Here is a 20600-nt window from a genome sequence, read left to right as displayed (position 1 = left end):
TCTTTTTTTTTTTTTTTTTTTTTTGAGAGGTTTTTCTATAGGGCGCGTGCGCTCACCAGAAAGACAGGGAGAGACAGAGAGCAAGAAATCACCCCCCGGTGGGATGGCTATGCAGCAATCCCTTCTCCTCCATTCTCCTCTTGGGATCTTGGGCACGCATGCACACGTGCCCAGCATGAGTTTAAGCCACCGGGTCCGAGACTTGTGGTCGACTACGTGGGAGTCCAGTGACATAGCCATTCCGCCAACTGCTGGTCCCGTAGCTAGTATATCTTAAGTGCCTGGTTGAATCTGTTGAATAACTGCATATTTTATCCATACCAATATCAGGACTGATGCCAAAAATCAACTTAAATACATTATAAAGCAGTTTGACAGTCAATGGTAACTATTTCAGGTGATAACATTATCTCTCATCTGGTAACTTGATAATAAATCACATACTATTTAAGGCCAGTTTCAGGGAAAAATGTTAATAAAGTGAAATTGGCCTTTGCAGACTTTATTAATTACCCTTTTCTTTGCTAGTCTTCTCTCTTTATCTTATTTTTCTTACCGATATCCTTTTCTAAAGAAATATCCTATATAAAACAATTTCTAACAATATATTATCCCATAATTGTTTAAAGTAGGTACTTCAGAAAGATACCTATAACATAAGTGCTCCTCTCAAAATTAATTTCTAACTCTTTTTGAAACTAGTGTTTTCTGCCTACACTTACTAGTTGTCATTTATTTGTGAATATTTAAGAATTTTTGTGTTTTTTTGTTGTTGTTTTGTTTTGCTAGAAGGCACATGTACTCACAGAGAGAAACAGAGAGAAAGGAGAAAGCCCTCTCCCATGGGGAATTGTCATGTTACAATCCTTTTTCCTCTCACTCCCCCTCCTTTTTGCCATTCTGGACATTAACACACAGGCGTTTATCATGTTTATCAATTTGCCAGGTCTAATACAAAACCCACCCAGTCAGGAATGTGGGACTGGCTGCCTTAACCACTAAGCCATGGAGCCAGCCTAAATATTCAAGAGATATAAAAATCAATGCAAAATTATTTTTATTTTAACAAGTCATTCCTGTTTTACTCTTCATTCTCTTCAGTTGGAATTTGATACAGGGAGTCAGACAGCTCTACCATTTAACTGCTTAAAATCTCGGTTTCTTCCTCTGAAAAATGAAACAAATAGTAGTGTCTTTGTTACAGGATCATTGTGAGACTCCAGTGTGTTAACATATACAAAACTCTTACAATAGTACTAGGTCCACAATGGCACCATATAAGGGTTAATTTGTATAACTGATTCCTTTTCTAATTCTGACATTTGAAGTTATATGAAATATAAATGAAATTTGAAGTTATATGAAAATACTTTTAAAAGTTTATGCAAGGGGCTGGAAAGTGTCATGGTGGTTAAGGCACTGGACTCCCACATGGCTAACCATGGTTCAAGTCCTAGACCTAGCAGTTTGCTTCTGTCTCTCTAGTCAAATTAAAAAATAAATAATAAACTAAAATGATTTTTAAAAATGTTGGAAAAATGGAGTTAAAGTATAAGTTTATTTTGGTGTAAGAAGTATTTGAAATCCATGCACAGTTTTTTCATAATACATATTTTTATAAATTTTGAATACCCCTTACTATATTTGTTATAAATCAGAATGCATATTTTAAGATATAGAAAATAGTATGAATTTTATTTAATTTAATTAATTAATTTATTTATTTATTTTGTGGAGAGGTTTTTGCTATAGGGTACATGTGCTTACCAGAAAGACAGAGACAGAGAGACAGAAAGCAAGAAATCATCCACCAAGGGTGATAGCCATGCTGCAATCCCTTCTCCTCCATTCTTCTCTCGGGATCTTGGGCATGCATGCACACACACCCATCGTGAATTTAAGCCACCAGTTCTAGGACTCAAACCATGGTCAACTACATGGGAGTCTAGCGACAAAGCCATTACACCAACTGCTGGTCCTAAGTATGAAATAATTTTGAATAGTAGCTTTGTTCAATGATCTAATAAATTTTATACTTAATAAACACTAATTTAGTATACTTACATTATTTAAATACATTGCACTAATTTTAACCACATTTTTTTCTTATTTTATTCTAAACTTTCTGAGAAGAATCCTAACTAAAATGACAGTGGTTCCACAGTATCTAACATAAAACAGTATATTTGTGGATGCTCAGTGAATGTTTAGTGACAGTATTTTAGCATTTTTAAAAACAGTATTCAATGTGCTGTTTTTGTATCTTAAATAAAGTACATTGCATTTGACAATCATTTCTTTTTATCTATAGAGACTGAATATGAAAATGCTATTTGCAGTATTAAATCTATTTAAAACCAAGGTCAATTTTAGGTTTTCCTCTAAACATTTAATCCCTTGATAATTAAGTGCATTTGTTAAAGACAACATAGATTTTTAGTTCTGCTGTTTCACAGCTTAATGGATTTTTATTTGATTACTATATTGATTTAATATTTTAAAGATACAAATATGTGTGACCTATTGCTTGAATTTTATTTCTCAGATGGAATAGATTTAGGGCACTCTTCTTTTTCTTTTGGATTCTTGGTCCCTTAAACACGTTAGAAATACAAATGGAGGGGACCAGCAGATGGCATAATGGTTACATTGCTGGACTCCCATGTAGTTGACCATGGTTGGAGTCCCGGACCCAAAGTTTAAAACTCAGGCCAGGCACATTGCATGCATGCCTCAAAACCTGAGAGGATAATAGAGGAGAAGGGATTGTGGCATGGCCATCCCCCAAGATAAAAAAAAAAAAAGAAGAAAAGAAAAGAAAAAAAAAAGAAATGCAAATCAAAAATTTTTATATCTAGGCTGAGTCTAAACAGCCATGTGATACTCATGAAAAAATCCTGACCACAGACTGACCTTTAATTTGATATAGTACATGACTTAATAGAGACCAAAAGGTACAGAAAGAGGTATTCTCACTGAAGATTGTAAAAAGCAATCCGAGTCATTAGATGCAATGTCCTAAAAGGCTTTAGGAGAGAGACTGTACCTACTGGAAAATCCAGCATGGGAAAATCCAGTCACTAGACACAAGCATCTACAGATCTTGGGACTATCAAACAAGAAACACTGGGGCCAACAGGTGGCATGATGGTTAAGGTGCTGGACTCCCACATGGCTAATCACAGTTTGAGTCCTGGACCTGGTGGCTTGGAAATCACTCTGGTAGTGTGTGTATTTGTGCCCAAAATCCCAGGAGAAAAATGGATGAGTGGGAATTGCAGTGTGACCATCCCTCCTAGAAAGTGATTTCTCACTTTCTCCCTCACTGTCTCTGTCTCTCTCTGGCAAGCACATGAAATTATGTCAAAAACTTTAAAAACTATATATATATAGAGAGAGATACTAATATTAAGAGTCTCAGAAAAATGTGTTGTGTCTTTGTTGGGGTAGAGTAGAAGCAGAAGCAATGGGATCTTTTCTGTAGCACTCTGAAGGTGGGCACATATGGGGATGGAGTGGAGGCAGGATTCAAGTTTTCACTAGTCAAGGTCAAGGGAAGCTTATCTGTGAAAGGAGGACTATAGGAAAACCTAAAATAAAGTTAACCTTCCTGTGCCTCTGGAGGAGAGAGAGTCTGCCTCTGACCCAGCAGGATTAATAAAAAGTAGTGGGAGTATAGCTATAACAGTGGTTATAGATATGGCAAGGCTGATGTTAGCGACATAGGCAGCAAAGTAGCCAAAGAAATAAATTCCAATTAAAACTGAGACAGAGGTTTGGCCTCTATGATGCAGTTGTTATTGTACTGGACTGTAAAACTGGAAGCCATATGCCAAATGCCATTCAAGTCCCCAACCTTCTCAATCCGAAAACACACTAGGTATATGCTCTTTGTTTGTCCCTCCCACAAAAAACAGACTCTAAGGATCCTAGCAGGCTGGAAGACTGGAGGAAGGGTACTGCATCATGACTAGCCCTATGGAGGGTGCTTCTCTCTTTCACTCTCTCTCCTCTGCATGTGTTCTATCATGAATGGAAGAAAAACAAAAAGTGTAAGACAAAACCCATAATAGTAGGTATCATAATCCTAATCATATAGGGATGATAATCTACATTTTATGAGTTAGCAGATGGGTAAACTGATGCTTAAATGGTTTTATACTTCATTAGTCTTCTAATGTATTGCTAACAGAAATACCTGAGACTGGGTGAATTAAATAGAGGTTTTGGGGCAGCCTGTGCTGGTGGTTAAGGTAGTCAGATCCCACATGGCTGACATGATTCAAGTCCCACATGGTTCAAGTCCTGGCCCAGCAGCTTGAAAAACCATGCCAGGTGAATGGTGTGTTAGTGTGCCCCCAATCCCAAAAAGATGAAGAAATGGAGAAGAAAGAACTGTGTAATAACCATGTCCCATATGGGGGGAGGGGGATGCTTTCTCCCTCTTCCTCTCTTTTCCCTGTTTCTCTCTGGTGAGTGTCTGTACTTTCTACAGTTTTTTGTAAAAAAATGTAGAAATGGAGAAGAAAGGACTGTGTCATAACCATGTCCCATATGGGGGTGGGGGGGATGCTTTCTCCCTCTTCCTCTCTTTTCCCTGTTTCTCTCTGGTGAGTGTCTGTACTTTCTACAGTTTTTTGTTTGTTTGTTTGTTTGTTTGTTTGTTTAAGAAAAGCTTATTTGGCTTATGATTCTGGTGGTTGGAAAGTCCAAAGTCATAGGACCAGCATCAGGCCAACCTAACAACATGACTACAAAAACAGACCTAAGGATGGCAGATACATGCCCAACAAAGAGAGGAGAGTAAAAGGAAAAGGAAATACTTTCTCTGTCTGTCTTTCCCATATTCCCATTACTTTGAATGGTGCTCTATCATTAGGCCCCACCTCTTAAAGGTCATCTACCTCCCAAAGCCATTAGAACCAATCTTACAGAACATAAATCTTTGGGGGACAAAGCATTATCCAAACCACAGTATATACCTTGCCCATGGACACAGAACTAGAACTAGTAATAAGATGAACTAGAAGTAGAACTTCTTTCTTAAAGGCACACTGCCTCTCTATGAAAAATTTTAATAACCAGATTATCGAATTAGAAGACTCAATTCCAAGAAACCATAGTGGGAAGTATCACATTTATGACATTTTATTTGGTCAATGTTTTCTATTTTATTACTAGAAAAAAAATACACAGTTAGCTTTTGTTCAACATTATTAGGTTCTTATCCCTGGGAAATATTGAAAAGTGAGCTCTTCCTTCATTAACTAGAATGCCTCAAAGTTTGAGAATGATTGAACCATGTTATTGACCAATTCTGCAGATTAGCAAACTTTCAGCTGACAGCAAATTAAAATATGCTTGCTCTATAGAAATGAAAACAAACAGCCAATGATTTTACTGCTTTTTTAAATTTCTCCTTTGCTTTCCTATTATTTAGAGAAGCAGAATTGATTTTTATTTCCTCTTTCAAATTACTTTAGTCAAGAAACAATGAGCCATAGAATTCCTTTAAGGCTTTGTGATTTGTTCAAATGATTGGAAAATCATTATGATAATTTAAAAAAATAGGGATGCTTTCTAATCATATTGGACTGAAATGTAAAATATATTTGGAGGGAAAATGGTAGTAATTGCTTAAGAGATTAGAATAACATAATACGGTAATTTCTATGTTTAATAAAAGACATTCCACCTAAAAGCTACCTCAAAGTCTGCAAAAGAAATATAGTGATCCAATCTCAAATATCTATTCTTATAAATGGAAAGAATAATCATTAGGTAACAAAAACAGACATAATGGGCACACACAAATTAATATTATAGACATTTTTCAAGGTACAATAAAAATAATAATATCTTGCTTCCACTACACTTTCATCTATTTATCTCTTCCGAATATCATAGCAAGTATAAGGTAGTTAGGCAAGGATCACTGTCCACATTTTATAAAGGGGGATGAAGAACTTCAATCACTGGATAACTAAGTGGCAGAAATGGAACAAGAACCCTATTTTGGTTATCTATTGCTGTTTAAAAAATGCCCACAAATTTAGTGGCTAAGTACCACCACTGGGAGCCAGCAGGTAGTATGGTGGGTAAGGCACTGAACTCCCACATGGTCAATCACAGTTCAAGTCCCAGACGTGGCGACTTGCTTTCTCTCTTTGTCACTTCTTCCCTCTCTCATGAGCACATGTGCTCTAAAGTAAATTTTAAAACATAATAACAATAACTTAAATAATTCTTGAAAAAAAAGGAACCACCACTTCTCTTCTATCATTTTGTGGATCAGAGGTAACAGAAGGGTTTGATGATGTGATTGGTTTTGGATACACAAAAGATCTGCTGCGCAGATGGTAAGGATTCAATTCAGCTTCTTCCCTCATCTGCCTACATCTCGGTACATCTGGCACTTTTCCTTTTCCATGCCACATCCTCTCCTCCAAGACCTCTCCACAATGTATGGACTTCTCACAGGCTGGTAGTTTCAGGTGGTCATGCTTCCAGTATGGTGGATGCTTTGTAGGAGGCAGATATGGAAATTGCCAAGCCAGTGAAGGGTTACATCTGGACTGCCCATAGCACTAATTGTGTTCATTTGCTAAAGTTCCTGTGGGGATTTCTTGTCTGTTTTTCTTTTTGTTTGGGCAAGTTAAAAGATCTGTCTCCATTCAAGGGGAAATAGACTTATTAATGGGGGAGTGGCAAAGTCACATTGTACAACATTATGGGGAATGGGAGATGTTTTGAGGGTCCTTGCAAAATATAAGCTTCCACAAATTCAAATCTTTTAAAATCTGTATTCAGCAACGTCTCACTACACCAAACTGTTTGATAGCAACAACAAAAGAAAGTAATTAGTGTATGTGTTTTTCAAATAGTATAGGTGAGGGACAGACAGTGGCACAGTCATAAAACATGATGCTTTGTGAGTCAATCCCACATGGGACAGTTCTCAGATCAAGTGTGCGGCCCTCTCTCTACCAAGTACAGAGGGTACACGCGTGTCCATGATCCAAGGCTGGTTGAGGGTACTGGTGGATTATGGTGTCAAGATCCTGTTGGGGGTTGTGTCCACCCTTTCTGTCTCTCTTGCTCATGGGAGAAAGAAAGATTTAAAAACATAGTATATTAATGGCTAAGATATATTCATCCGATTAAATTTCTTATTCAACCATGATTAGGGAGTATCTTGTACTGCTTTTTCTAATCAAGCTGACTTAATTATGCTTAGAGAAATTATCAAAATCTACTTTTTTTTTTCTTAATGGGCCAGAGGGCACATATGCTTACCAGAGAAAGAGGGAGAAGAAGAAAGCAAATTCCAGTGGGTGTGGTAATCCCTTCGTCATTTCTCCTCCATCCTGTCAGGATTTGGGGCACATGTATGCATTCACTCAGCATGTTTTTCAAGTCACTAGGGCTGGGATTTGAACCACACTGTTGACCATACAGGATCCAACTCCCTTAACCACTAGGCCATGGAGTTGTCCCAAAACTTACCTTGTATATGGCCTCTACCATAAATTATTGTGTTACTGTGATCCTAACAACTATTTGTAAAACTAGGCCCAACTTTCTACCCACAAGAACTCCTACTCTGCCTGCTCTTCCTTTATGATTTCTCACTTAAATTCCCCCTCCTGTGAGGTCCTTGAGATTTCAGCCTGTAAGACAGTCTCCATTTTCCCATCCATTCTTCTCATCAACATCTAATGCTTGTCTAAGATACCATAACCCACCTTCCTGCCAAAGAGACAGGAATGTATCACAGCCTGAAGACACATGGACCACTACAATCCCTCTTCTTCCTTCTCCCAAAGCAAACGATACAAAGAAAAAAAAAAATCCCCACATGAACAAAATCTCAGAAGAAAGATATACACGAGGGATAAAAAGCCTGGTTGGTGGCAAGAAAATAAAATGGAAATTACCTTATAAAGACTCAGAAGTCGTAAACGAAATGTTGGTATGAAAAAGAATGACAGGAAGCAGGATAAGAGGTTCTTGAGGAAGAGGATGATAAGCTGGGATTCATGCATCAAGATGAGGACCCCGGGATCAGCACTTGGCGTAATGGCTATGTCACTGAACTCCCATGTAGTCAACCACGGTTCGAGTCTCAGACCTGGTGGCTTAAACTTGCGCCGGGCGCGTGTGTGTGCATGCCCAAGATCCAAAGAAGAATGGAGGAGAAGGGATTGCAGCGTGGCCATCGCCCTGGGGGAGTGATTTCTCACTTTCTGTCTCTCTCTGTCTTTCTGGCAAGCACACACACCCTGTGGCAAAAACCTCTCCAAAAAAAGAGATGAGGACCCTGGCAACAGTAAACAGGATAGACTGGAGTAGAGAGACTATTTGGGGGATCATTCTTTTTTATAGGCAAAAGGTGTTGAGAACCTGAATACAGAAGAGATCAAATGGAACCATTTTTAAAAGGAAAAAAAAAAAAAAAAACTGAAGGAATAGAAAAAAAAAATCAAAAGCTGATTAGATTTGAGCATGAGAGAAATATGCAACCAGTCATATTAGAATATTGATCTGGGCCAGCAGGTATGTGGTGGTTAAAGGCTCTGGATTCCCACATGGCCAAACATGGTTCAAGTCTCGGTCTTGGCAGCTTCCTTTCTTCCTTTGGGACCAGTATTTAGCGTAATGGCTATGTCGCTGAACTCCCATGTAGTCAACTGTGGTTTGAGTCCCAGATCCGGTGGCTTAAACTCACACCAAGCGCATGTGCGTGTGTGCCCAAGATCCTGAGAGGAAAATGGAGGAGAAGGGATTGTGGCATAGCCATCCCTCCTGGGGGGTGATTTCTCACTTTCTGTCTCTCTGTCTCTCTCTCTCTCTTTCTGGTGAGTGCATGTGCCCTATAGCAAAAACCTCTCCAAAAAAATGTTGATCAGGCCTTTTCTTTTGTTAGCTCTGAGAAACTTAATATGGATTGGATTATGTTGAATCAAATGACCCTTACTTCCTAGCAAAAGTTATGCCTTATGCTTTGAAAAGTGTGTTGAAATAACAGCTATTACTTTAGTCAGTGATGCTGCAAAACCATTTAGTTCTCCATATAAAAGGAAAAAAAAAATGCTTGGCTTTCTTTATGGCATACTTTAAAATAATGTCCCAAGCCCACATCCACAAATGGAAACAAGGATAATCAAATAGCTAACATAGAGAATGCCAAGTGTGTGCTTCTTAATAACTGCCTTCAGTAGTGTGTTGCTGTCATTTTGGAAATTAACTTCAAAGCAATGCTTGGTTTCCTTCATTTCTGCATAATTTCTTCTTTTCATCATTCCCACAGTGCTGAAGTTGTGTCTTTGTGTGTGTGTGTGTGTGTGTGTGTGTGTGTGTGTGTATAGTTGCTTTGTTTTCTAAACTGCTCACTGTAGTCCCACTTATTTTCATTTGTTCTTATGATTTCAGGAAGGGAAATAGAATTTTTTTCCTTTGTCAGAGAAATTTTTATTAGTAGTAATAGTTATTTTATTTTGCCAGAAAGTGTGTGTGAACTTGCCAGAAAGAGACAGAGAGAGGGAGAAAGCATCCTTCAGTGGAGCAGTGGAGAATGGTCATGCCTCAATCCCTTCTTTCTCCAGCCTGCCTGGATTGGGGGCAGGCGTACATGCATATAAACCCAGTATGTTTTTCAAGCCACTGAGGCTGGGATTTGAACTCAGTTGGCCATGTAGGATCTGGCTCCCTTAACCACCAGTTCACAGGGCCAACCCAAAGAGATAGGCAGTTTTGACAGACTTGCTACGTCACCATCCACCTGCCCCAGTCTCCCAATTAACTAGGATTATAGGCATGTGCAACCTTTGCCAGACAAATTGAGGTTAGACTGGAAACTAAATCTTGGCCTCCCATGGAGCTCCCAACTCCCAAGTGGTGGTGCTACCTGTACACAAACCATAGCAGAGCTAAAAATAGTAAATAATTTTTAGTTTAAGGACAATGTTTAAAAAGTATACAAAAATATTTCTATTTTAAAATCTGCTTATTGTCAAAGAATGGTTAATTCTTGGGGCCAGCAGGTGGTGTGATGGTTAACAGCACTGGACTCCCACATGGCTGACCGTGGTTCAAGTCCCAGACCTGATGGCTTGCTTCCTCATTTTCTCTCTCTCTCTCATTCACTCACTTTGTCTCTCACTGGTTAAATTATAATAAATAAATAAAGTTAAATAAAAGAATTCTTTTAAAAAAATAAAGAATGGTAATTCTTACACATGGTCAGCTACAAAAACCTTTAAATATGCTTTCAGAACAGAGCAGAAGCAGACACCAAGTGGACAAGTAGTGCCTTATAGGAGATGTGAAGCTGGCTTAGAAATGTATTTCAAGATAAATTTAGAGACTACACAATTATAAGTGACCAATATAGGCCATGGAGTATAAACTCCGTGCGAGCAGGGATTTTTCTTTATTCACAGAGTAGGCCTTGAATAAATGTTTGCTGAATGAATTAATGTGGTGATAAAAATAAACCAACAGACTAATGTAACCTTAGGTTTCACTAATGGAACTATAATATCTAGAATAAAGAAAATGATGTTTGATTATTCTACCATGGGAAATTCCATTAAGACTACTGCGTTCATTAATACTATTGTGTTCATATCAAGAAAACTGCATATTACCTTTTAAAAGTGATAGAATACTAGAGGTATCCTAAAGGACAAAAGTGTGAAGAGGCTTGAAATCCTGTAATGAGAATTAAAGAAAACAAGGAAGTTTAGCTAGAAAATTCCTAGTGGTGCTGAGGAGATGGACTTCAAATATTCAATTAAGTGAACTAGGGACCAGCAGTTGGTGTAATGGATAGATCGCTGGACTCCCATGTAGTCAACTGCGGTTCAAATCCCGGACCTGGTGGCTTAAACTCACACTGGGTCCATGTACATGCATGCCCAAAATCCCAAGATGAGAATGGAGGAGAAGGGATTGTGGTGTGGCCATCCTCCCTGGGGGGGGTGATTTCTCGCTTTCTGTCTCTCTGTCTCTCTCTGTCTCTCTGGCAAGCACACGTGCCCTATTGAAAAAACCTCTCCATGAAAAAGAAAAGAAAATCAATTAAGTGAACTAGATCACTTGCAATTTTCCATTTCTGTGAGCCAAAAATTTACATTTTAACTGTTGTATTACTTTTGTCAGTTTTCTATGGAGCTTTTGGTAAATACAGCATGTAAATTATATCACAACCATAAATTTATCTGGCAAGGAAACAAATACCTAGATCATATTGTAATAATTATTAGTTATATAAGGTATGATTAATAATACAGTATTTCTTATCTTCTAGAGAAGAAATATCCACAGATGATATAAAAAATAAAAGTTCAAACCAAAGTGTTACAAGAAAAAGAATAAATGTATAATTGTCTTCATAACAAATGCGATTACCACTAGATAATAAAAATTTCCATTATTTTTTCTCACTTTTCTTTAACCCGTTTTTATAATTCTTCATCTAATTTGTATAATGGGCATTTTGTCTCCAATTAATTATGTAAGACTTACAGAAAGACTGACTAAGCACTGTTACTCTAAGTTAGGTCTCTTACTTTCAGTTTTAGAGGCATTCCAAAATCAAAGACTATTAAAATTTGTGACTGAATACAACACGAATTCCTTACCTTATGGTTCTGGAGGTCAGAATTTCAATATTGGCGTCATTGGGTTAAAATTAATTTCCCTACCTTTTCCAGCTTCTAGAGGCTGTCCCCGTTCTTGTATCATGGTTCCCTCGCTGCCTTTTCGAAGCCAGCAATGGATGGTCAAATCTTCTCATGCTACCTTTTCTCTGAGACTCATTCTTCTCTTTCTCTTTTATTTATAAGGATACTTGTTATTGAATTGGGCCTACCAAAATAATCCAGAATACTTTTTCATCTCAGTATCTTTAATCCATCTTGCCATGTATGGTAACACACGCATATGTTTTGGGAATGTGGACATGCACATCTTTGAGGGGACATTATCCTGCCTACCACAGAACTATAGTTAACTAACATATTACTGGTACCTATGAATGTTTTTCGTTTTTCCTTTTGCCAGAACTATCACTAGGCATGATGGAGATAAGTTTTAGAAATCCTGAATTAGAAATGGAAATAAATTTTGAATAATTGAAATATTTTGTAAAAGGAGATAAAAAATATGAAAGAAACGTTTTTTTTAAGATTTTTTTTTTTTTTTTTTGGCCATAGGGTTCGTTCACTCACCAGAGAGAGAGGGACAGAAAGAGAGAAACTGAGAAATCACCCTGTAGGGGTTATGGCCATGCCACAATCCCTTCTTCCCCATTCTCCTCCTGAGATTTTGGGCATGCATGCACATGCGCCCAGAGTGGTTCTCAAGCCATAGGGTCCAGGACTTGAACTGCGGTTGGCCATGTGGGCATCTAACACCTTAACCACCACACTACCTGCTGGTGCCAGTAGTATTTTTACAGCCCAGGTACAGTTTGTATTACATGTGTTTTTGCTTGTCAATCCAATAACGTACAATTTAGCATACTGCTTCTATAGAATAAATGTAACTTGAGTTCCCAACAACTATTTCCCAAAAGAACCTAAAAACACCAATCATTTGTAAAGTAGACTATATTTTGAAAAACATGAGCCTTTAGGCCTCTGGTACCTATTTGCATATTATCTTGAATTTGATGTTTCAGTCAACTAGTTGGGTATTAGAGAGACTAAAACAAAGAGTATCACTGAAGGAAACTCATTTGTTTCACTAATATTTATTATGTCCTATGATATAACAGGAATGACATTTTCTAAGGTGAATGTAAACATGACTTTGTCCTCCCTACATTTAGTCTAGTGGAAATAATAATAGCAATAGGAAAAGTACAAATGAAAGTCACTAGTAAAGTGTGTGGCAGGGAGGTTCTTGATGAGTTACTATAATGACAATGTTTTGTCAGCAAGGAGAGGAGGATGCTCAAAGGAAAAGGAAGGCAATCGAAAGAACCAGAATAAACTAGCACTTGCTTTAATGATTTTTTCTAGGAACAGTCCAGTAACCCTGACAGGCATGTGCCCTTAAGTGCTATTGCTTAAAATGAAAAAGTTTTCCATTTCAATATGGCAGAATTCCCAATTTTCAGAAATGAAGGGAAAATGGTTTGAAATAGCATGAAATGACAATAGAGACGTGCCTTAGATTCCATGCTTCAATCTCCCTGACTGCAAATGGGAAGAATATTTATTGGAACAGAAATGAAAATTTCTATTTCTCATATAACCTTCTTATTTTTTTGTGGCCTCTGTGAGTTTCTTATTAAATAATGGACAGTGAAACAAATTGCTTTCATCTCTTAAAGAGTTTCTTCCTTAAATGGTTTGGAACTTTTTCTCCCCTTTTTGAGTATTCATAAGGATGAACATATTTGAAAAACTGACTAGAATAAAATAGTAAACATATTTGGTAAAGCAACTGATTGTCACTATGGCAACAATGAATGTGTTTGACATTTAGTCTTCCCATTATTCTCTGTTGCTATAGTAATGAAGCCTTGGATTCTGACATGATTTCAAAATTCTATTAAAATAAAGTCTTTCTCATTCTCCCCAAAGAAGGAAAAGCTAGTACTATTATTTCACAAGGTGAATTACAATGTATTCTAGTATGAGACCTGGATGACATAAGACTGACTTTCTTGTACTTTAATCAAACTGAAAAAATGTCTAAAAAGTAAAAATAAAAATAATGAGAAAACTTAGAAAAAATCAGTCTTTTATCTAATAGTAAAAATAACTTCATCAGATGTTGAAATTTAACACCTAATATTAATGCATAAAGAAGAGAAGAACTTTTTTTGTTTGTTTTCAGGACAAAATGTAGAATAACAGCTTTTAAGGGCCAAGAAAATAAGTAAAAAAAAAAAAAATACTTGGGATTTTGAGGGTCTTTTTCGTGCTTAAGAAAATATATGATAGTGGCAAGGCAGCGATGCAGCGGTAACACAATTGGACCCACACAGGAGAGGTCTGGCGTTTGTGTCCAAGCACCTTCCTGCACATGCTAGGTGCACACATGTGTGTATGTGATCTGAGTCAGCTAAGACCAGTGGTGGATCATGGTGTGAATACACTGTTGGGGATGCCTATCTTTCTTTCTTTTTTTTTTGGAGAGGTTTTTGCTATAGGGCCCATGCGCTTGCCAGAAAGACAGAGAGAGACAGAGAGACAGAAAGCAAGAAATCACCCCCCAGGGGAAATGGCCATGCCTCAATCTGTTCTCCTCCATTCTCCTCTTAGGATCTTGGGCACGCATGCACACACACACACACAGATGCACCTGGCATGAGTTTAAACCACCAGGTCTGGGACTCAAACTGCAGTTGACTAAATCAGAGTCCAGCAACGTAGCCATTACACCATCTGCTGGTCCCAAGTGGGGGGAGGGTGCCTATCTTTTTTTCTGTCTTTCTCTGATGGAAGAAATAAATGAACAAACTTAAAGAAAAGGAACTATTAATATTATATGGTCTATCAAATTCTTTTAAACTTATGTTTGGGAACCAGAATATTATTACATTATTATTAAATTAATGGAATAGAAAAAAATATACTTCACCTACACATTTTTTTTTAAGATAGACATTTTTGCTATAGGATACGTGTGCTCACTGGAGAGACAGAGAGACAGAAAATGAGAAATCGTAACCCAACCCCCCTGGGGGGATGGCCTCAGTGCAATCACTACTCTTCCATTCTCCTCTCAGGACTTTGGACACGCACGCACATGTACCCAGTGTGAGTTTTAAGCTGTTTGGTATGCAAACCGCGGTCAACTGCATGGTAGTCCAGTAACATAACCATTATGCCATCTCCTGGTCCCAACCTACACTGTTTTTAGTAGTGAAAAAAATTTAGGGAGAGATTAGAGAGCAAAATAGGGGAGATATTAGAAGAATTCAGTGTAGGCCTAGCAGCTGGGGCATCAGCAGCTGGGGCATGTGCTCAACAGACTAGGACTACATGGGAGGACTACATTTGATTTCTGGTCCAGTCAAAAGACTGAGAATAGTGTCATGCACCTAGTGCGTTTGAAGGGGATGAGACAGGAGGTACATGAGCTCATGGCTGATAAGGACAACATAGCAAGAAACTGGCTAAAAAAGAGCCAGTCATGGAGGTACATGCCCATAGTCCCAATGGGAGGCCAAGGCAAGAAGGTTGCGACAATGAGCCTGTCTTTAAAAACAGTAATAGTAATAAAAAAGGAATGCAGTATTAAAAAAAAAACAAAACAAAAAAAAAAACAAGGAATATTACAAAGGAAAATTAATGATAATATATAGAGTTAGGAGTAATATAAGAAAAAAGGACCAAAAAATTCATAACTGGTAAATGAACTTAGTGGCTGGAATCAAAGAGATCTATTTTAGTTCCACCACTTCCTCACTATGTAATCTTGAGTAAGCCTTCTAACATTGTGACCCTCAGTTTCCTTTTTCATGAAATGGTGATATTCCCTAAACTCATGCCTCAGTTTCTCTAACTATAAGTCAGTTAACAGACATGTGTGCAAAGTATTTTAGCAGTGTCTACTACTGAATATCCAGTGAATGTTTTTTGTTTTATTTTCTAGCTATGAATTATGCGAATAGGTAGAATTAGGAAAGGGAAAAACAAGCATCTATTTTGCCTGTATTTTTAGTCTTTTGTTTCTGAAGTCATTAAGTTTTTTTTAAATTACTTTATTTAACTTTGTTTATCTATGTATTTAAATTTGACCAGAAAAAGACAGAGACAGAGAGAAAGAGAGAAAGTGAGAAAGCAAGCCACCAGGTCCAGGTCAAACCACAGTTGGCCATGTGGGAGTCCAGCACCTGTAACCACCATGCCACTTGCTGGTCCTCAAGTCATTAAGTTTTTGAGAACTCAAATAATTTTAAATAGAAAAGTATGCTATAAGAAATTGTCATCTACCATATCACCTGTGCTCCTGCCATACCCCAATCCTTCCACAGCTGTGTTTTTGTTAAGAAATGAGATGCATCCCTGTAGACAGTGTCCACATTTACCAAGAACCAGGTCAACTCTGTGAAATATAAGGTATGGCCAAAATAGTGACCTCTGGAAGATGCAAAACTTATCATAAAGTTATTAGGATACTAAAGGACACACCAACCAGTGCTGTAACAGTTTATAATTTACTAGAAAACCACCAGAAAGGAGGAAAAGGTGGTGGATTTGGGATTCCAAGAAGTCCTTGCCTTTTTCCAGGTAAAACTTTGAATATTCCTCCCTTTTATTATCCTACCACATCCCATTTACTATGTTTTAAATTCCTGAGATCAAGATGGGCAAGAAGGAGATTTACAAGCTCAGCTCCCACTACTCCATACCTTAACCACTGAATAAAGTTTGTATCATTGACTTTCAGTTTCAGTTTCATAATATAGCTTCACAACACCAAACGGCAAAAGAGCCCATCTTTGGTAGTCAATCAAAAATTAGTAACAAAGTGAGAGAACAGGACTCTTTGAAGTAGAACAAAACGATGGAGAAAACATACCTGCTAGGTGACTTGTGATGTGTTTCAGGTTGACCACTAACTAATGACCTTATGCAAGTCAAGTATTGTTCAAAGATAACATCCTGAGAACAGAAATAAAAAGGTACAGGTTATAAAGTATGATATTAATAAAATAATATTCTAGTGTATCTTTTTATCACTCAAATCCAACTTTCATTCCCTATGTTTTTATAAAGAATAATTTTGTCATTATTAATTTTTAGTTTGCTACAGGGCACACATACTCACTGTAGACAGACAGAGAGAGAAAGTGAGAAAGCATGCAGCTAGGCTTGGGACTTAGACCACAAATTGGCCACACAGGAGTCTAGCAAACTTAAACACCACGCCACCTGCTGACCCCCTTCACTATGGTTTAAAACTGGATTTTAATATCTTTGACCTGCAGATATAGAGAGTATCACATTTCCTTTAGGCTTCCATAAAAATCCATAGACTGGGTGGTTTAACATCAAAAATTATTTCTTATAGTTCTAGAGACTAGGAAGTTCAAGATCAACACAGCAGCAAATGCCATCCTGCACTGTAATAGTTTCTTCTTCATTCTCTTCTTGGGAGTTCGGGCATGCACATACACCCACCCAGCATGATTTTCAAGACCCTAGGTCTGGGACTTGAACCACAATTGACTATGTGGGAGCCCAGTGAATTAATCACTATGCCATCTGCTGGCCCCATAGTTCCTGCTTTTAAAAAATTAAAATTTTAGGACCAGCAGATAGCTTAATGGTTATGTGGCTGGAATCCCACATAGTCAACTATGGTTTGAGTCCCAGGCCTGGTGGCTTAAAACTGACACCAGGCACGTGTGTGTGTGTGTGTGTGTGGGTGTGTATGTGTCCAAAATCTCAAGAGGAGAATAGAGGACAAGGAATTGCAGCATGGCCATCCCTCCTAGAGGTGATTTTTTTGCTTTCTATTTCTTCAGCAGCCACACATGTCATACAGCAAACATTTCTAAAAATAAATAAATAAGTAAATAAATGAACTGAGGGCCCAACAGGTTACCTGGTGGTTAAGGCACTGGATACTCCCACATGGCCAATCATGGTTCAAGTCCTGGGCCTGGTGGCTTGCTTATCTTTGTTATCTCACTTTCTCTCTCTCTGTCTTCCTCTGTTCAAAAGACCTGTATTTATAAAAAATAATAATAAAATAAAAATTAAAAAAAGAATTGAATAACAAAAGAGAAGCTTTCTAGACAAATTCAGGATCCTATTTACATTTGTGTTGCTATAGTATACTGATAACAGCCCTTTTTTTTTTTAACCTCCTACATGTAGACAAACAATCTGGATAGGAAAAAAGTCAAAGACTTTAGCTGTAGATAACACAGGCTGTGGTGTTTAGAAGAAGGTGTTTCATGGAAATTATTAAGTGAAGTGTAAGCAATGGACAATATGAGTTAAAATAGCTATACGTAAGTCAGCTGCTAAACAATGATTCATTGACTAAGGCTTCTGTTCAAAGAAGTTATATGATCACTGTCCTTTTCCACAAATTGAAATCTAAATTTATTTGGTAATAAACAGTAAACAAAAGGTCTATATAAGTACTGGAAATAAAAATAAAGACTAATGAGAAATCCTCGGCCTTTAAAGAGTTTACAACACAGCCCAATGAAAGGTAGGAAAAAGACTGCAAATGGTGGGGGCAGTTTTGTTGTCTTTTTACAACACCAAAATCTGCCAAACCTTTTGGCCACCTCTGCAGGTATCAACCACATACATCCATTTTAAGCGATGGTATAATGTGAGATTTCAGTGCACAGATTATCTAGGTTAAATTCCAGCTTTGCTGTTTACTGAAACCATGGTAAAGCTCAGCATGAAGAGCCAAAACAGCTACCAGTACAAAGCTGAGTCCATTTTAACTTTTTTTTCTTTGACTCTGTCTTCATTCTCTGGCAACTAACAAGGTCATATATTTCAGAGTGACAGGTAACTGCTGGTAAAGATAGTTACATCCCTCTGTTTCACTAGGCACCACGAACATGATATCTGAGAGCCAAGGACTATAGCAATAAATTTGCACCAATAAATCTACAATAGCAAATTTTATCAGGTAGACGGGGGGAATCTTGTTTTTTATTTTCCTTCAGATAAGAAGTACCCAGAAACCTAACCAGATCCCACTGAACCACAAGGATGCCACACACCGGAACCTCTCTTGAACCCAATGCCTTAATGCCCCCTTCCCAAGGTAAAGCTGTGCAGTGGGTTTAACTATCAAGTCTGCCATCCTTTCCATTGTACATATCTTCAGATGTCCCTTTCCTTTACTGCATATACACATAAGCCCAGATCCACAGTACATCAAGTTGGTCCAAGCCCTTTGTTGGGGAAGCAGATTTGAGAGTTATATCTCCTGCTTCCATGCTTGACTGGCAACACACTGATAAAGCACTTTCCCTGACTGCAAACAGCAACCGCAGAGATTGGCTCTTTCTGTGGTGCAAGAACAGGCACTATGCAGCTTTATTACTAACTGCAACCTTGGGAAGATATGAAAACCTCTACAGTTTCTCCATCTAAAAAATATGAAGAATATCGGATTTCTCACATAGCGTTTTTAAAAGAGTTAAATAGAAAAAATAAATGTTAAGCCTTTAGATCAGTGCATGGCCATAGATTACATGCAATTCCTAAAGACTATCAGAATAGCTAGATTACTGATCTTTCTATATAGTGCCTGACAGATACAAAATCAAATACGCAAAAATCATGGGCTTCAGTATACTGAGATGGCTACTTTCTGGTCTGCCTCTGTCTCAGACCAACATCCAAAATTGACAGTTACTATTCAAGATAGATCATTTTCTGGACTTACTGATACTGGAGCTGATTTGATCAAAATAGCAGCCTCACAGTGGTCTTTCAAATGGCCCACTAAGGTGACTGATGTCTCCATCCTGGGAACAGGAAGAACTTCAACTCCTCCACAAAGCGAACGCCCATTTATTTGCATTAGACCTGGACAAAAAATTGAAATTTTCCAGCCATTTAGTCTGCCTCAACCACTCTTTCTTTGGGGAAGAGATATAAAAATAAAACGTCCTCTTTTACAACAACGTTTGTTATCTCACTTTCTCTCTCTCTGTCTTCCTCTGTTCAAAAGACCTGTATTTATAAAAAATAATAATAAAATAAAAATTAAAAAAAGAATTGAATAACAAAAGAGAAGCTTTCTAGACAAATTCAGGATCCTATTTACATTTGTGTTGCTATAGTATACTGATAACAGCCCTTTTTTTTTTTAACCTCCTACATGTAGACAAACAATCTGGATAGGAAAAAAGTCAAAGACTTTAGCTGTAGATAACACAGGCTGTGGTGTTTAGAAGAAGGTGTTTCATGGAAATTATTAAGTGAAGTGTAAGCAATGGACAATATGAGTTAAAATAGCTATACGTAAGTCAGCTGCTAAACAATGATTCATTGACTAAGGCTTCTGTTCAAAGAAGTTATATGATCACTGTCCTTTTCCACAAATTGAAATCTAAATTTATTTGGTAATAAACAGTAAACAAAAGGTCTATATAAGTACTGGAAATAAAAATAAAGACTAATGAGAAATCCTCGGCCTTTAAAGAGTTTACAACACAGCCCAATGAAAGGTAGGAAAAAGACTGCAAATGGTGGGGGCAGTTTTGTTGTCTTTTTACAACACCAAAATCTGCCAAACCTTTTGGCCACCTCTGCAGGTATCAACCACATACATCCATTTTAAGCGATGGTATAATGTGAGATTTCAGTGCACAGATTATCTAGGTTAAATTCCAGCTTTGCTGTTTACTGAAACCATGGTAAAGCTCAGCATGAAGAGCCAAAACAGCTACCAGTACAAAGCTGAGTCCATTTTAACTTTTTTTTCTTTGACTCTGTCTTCATTCTCTGGCAACTAACAAGGTCATATATTTCAGAGTGACAGGTAACTGCTGGTAAAGATAGTTACATCCCTCTGTTTCACTAGGCACCACGAACATGATATCTGAGAGCCAAGGACTATAGCAATAAATTTGCACCAATAAATCT

The 20600-nt window shown here is 37.6% G+C and overlaps 1 protein-coding gene across 1 annotated transcript in view; it reads left to right on the top strand.

Annotated features, from left to right (window-relative positions):
* MSANTD4 (Myb/SANT DNA binding domain containing 4 with coiled-coils) overlaps positions 1-20600 on the top strand; it is an 83157-nt gene that overhangs the window by 44641 nt on the left and 17916 nt on the right. The gene's annotated exons all lie outside the window — the stretch shown is intronic.

Source organism: Tupaia chinensis, unplaced genomic scaffold (genome assembly GCF_000334495.1).
Source record: "Tupaia chinensis unplaced genomic scaffold, TupChi_1.0 Scaffold000311_2, whole genome shotgun sequence".
Taxonomy (NCBI): domain Eukaryota; kingdom Metazoa; phylum Chordata; class Mammalia; order Scandentia; family Tupaiidae; genus Tupaia; species Tupaia belangeri.
This window is presented reverse-complemented; position numbering and strand designations above follow the sequence as displayed.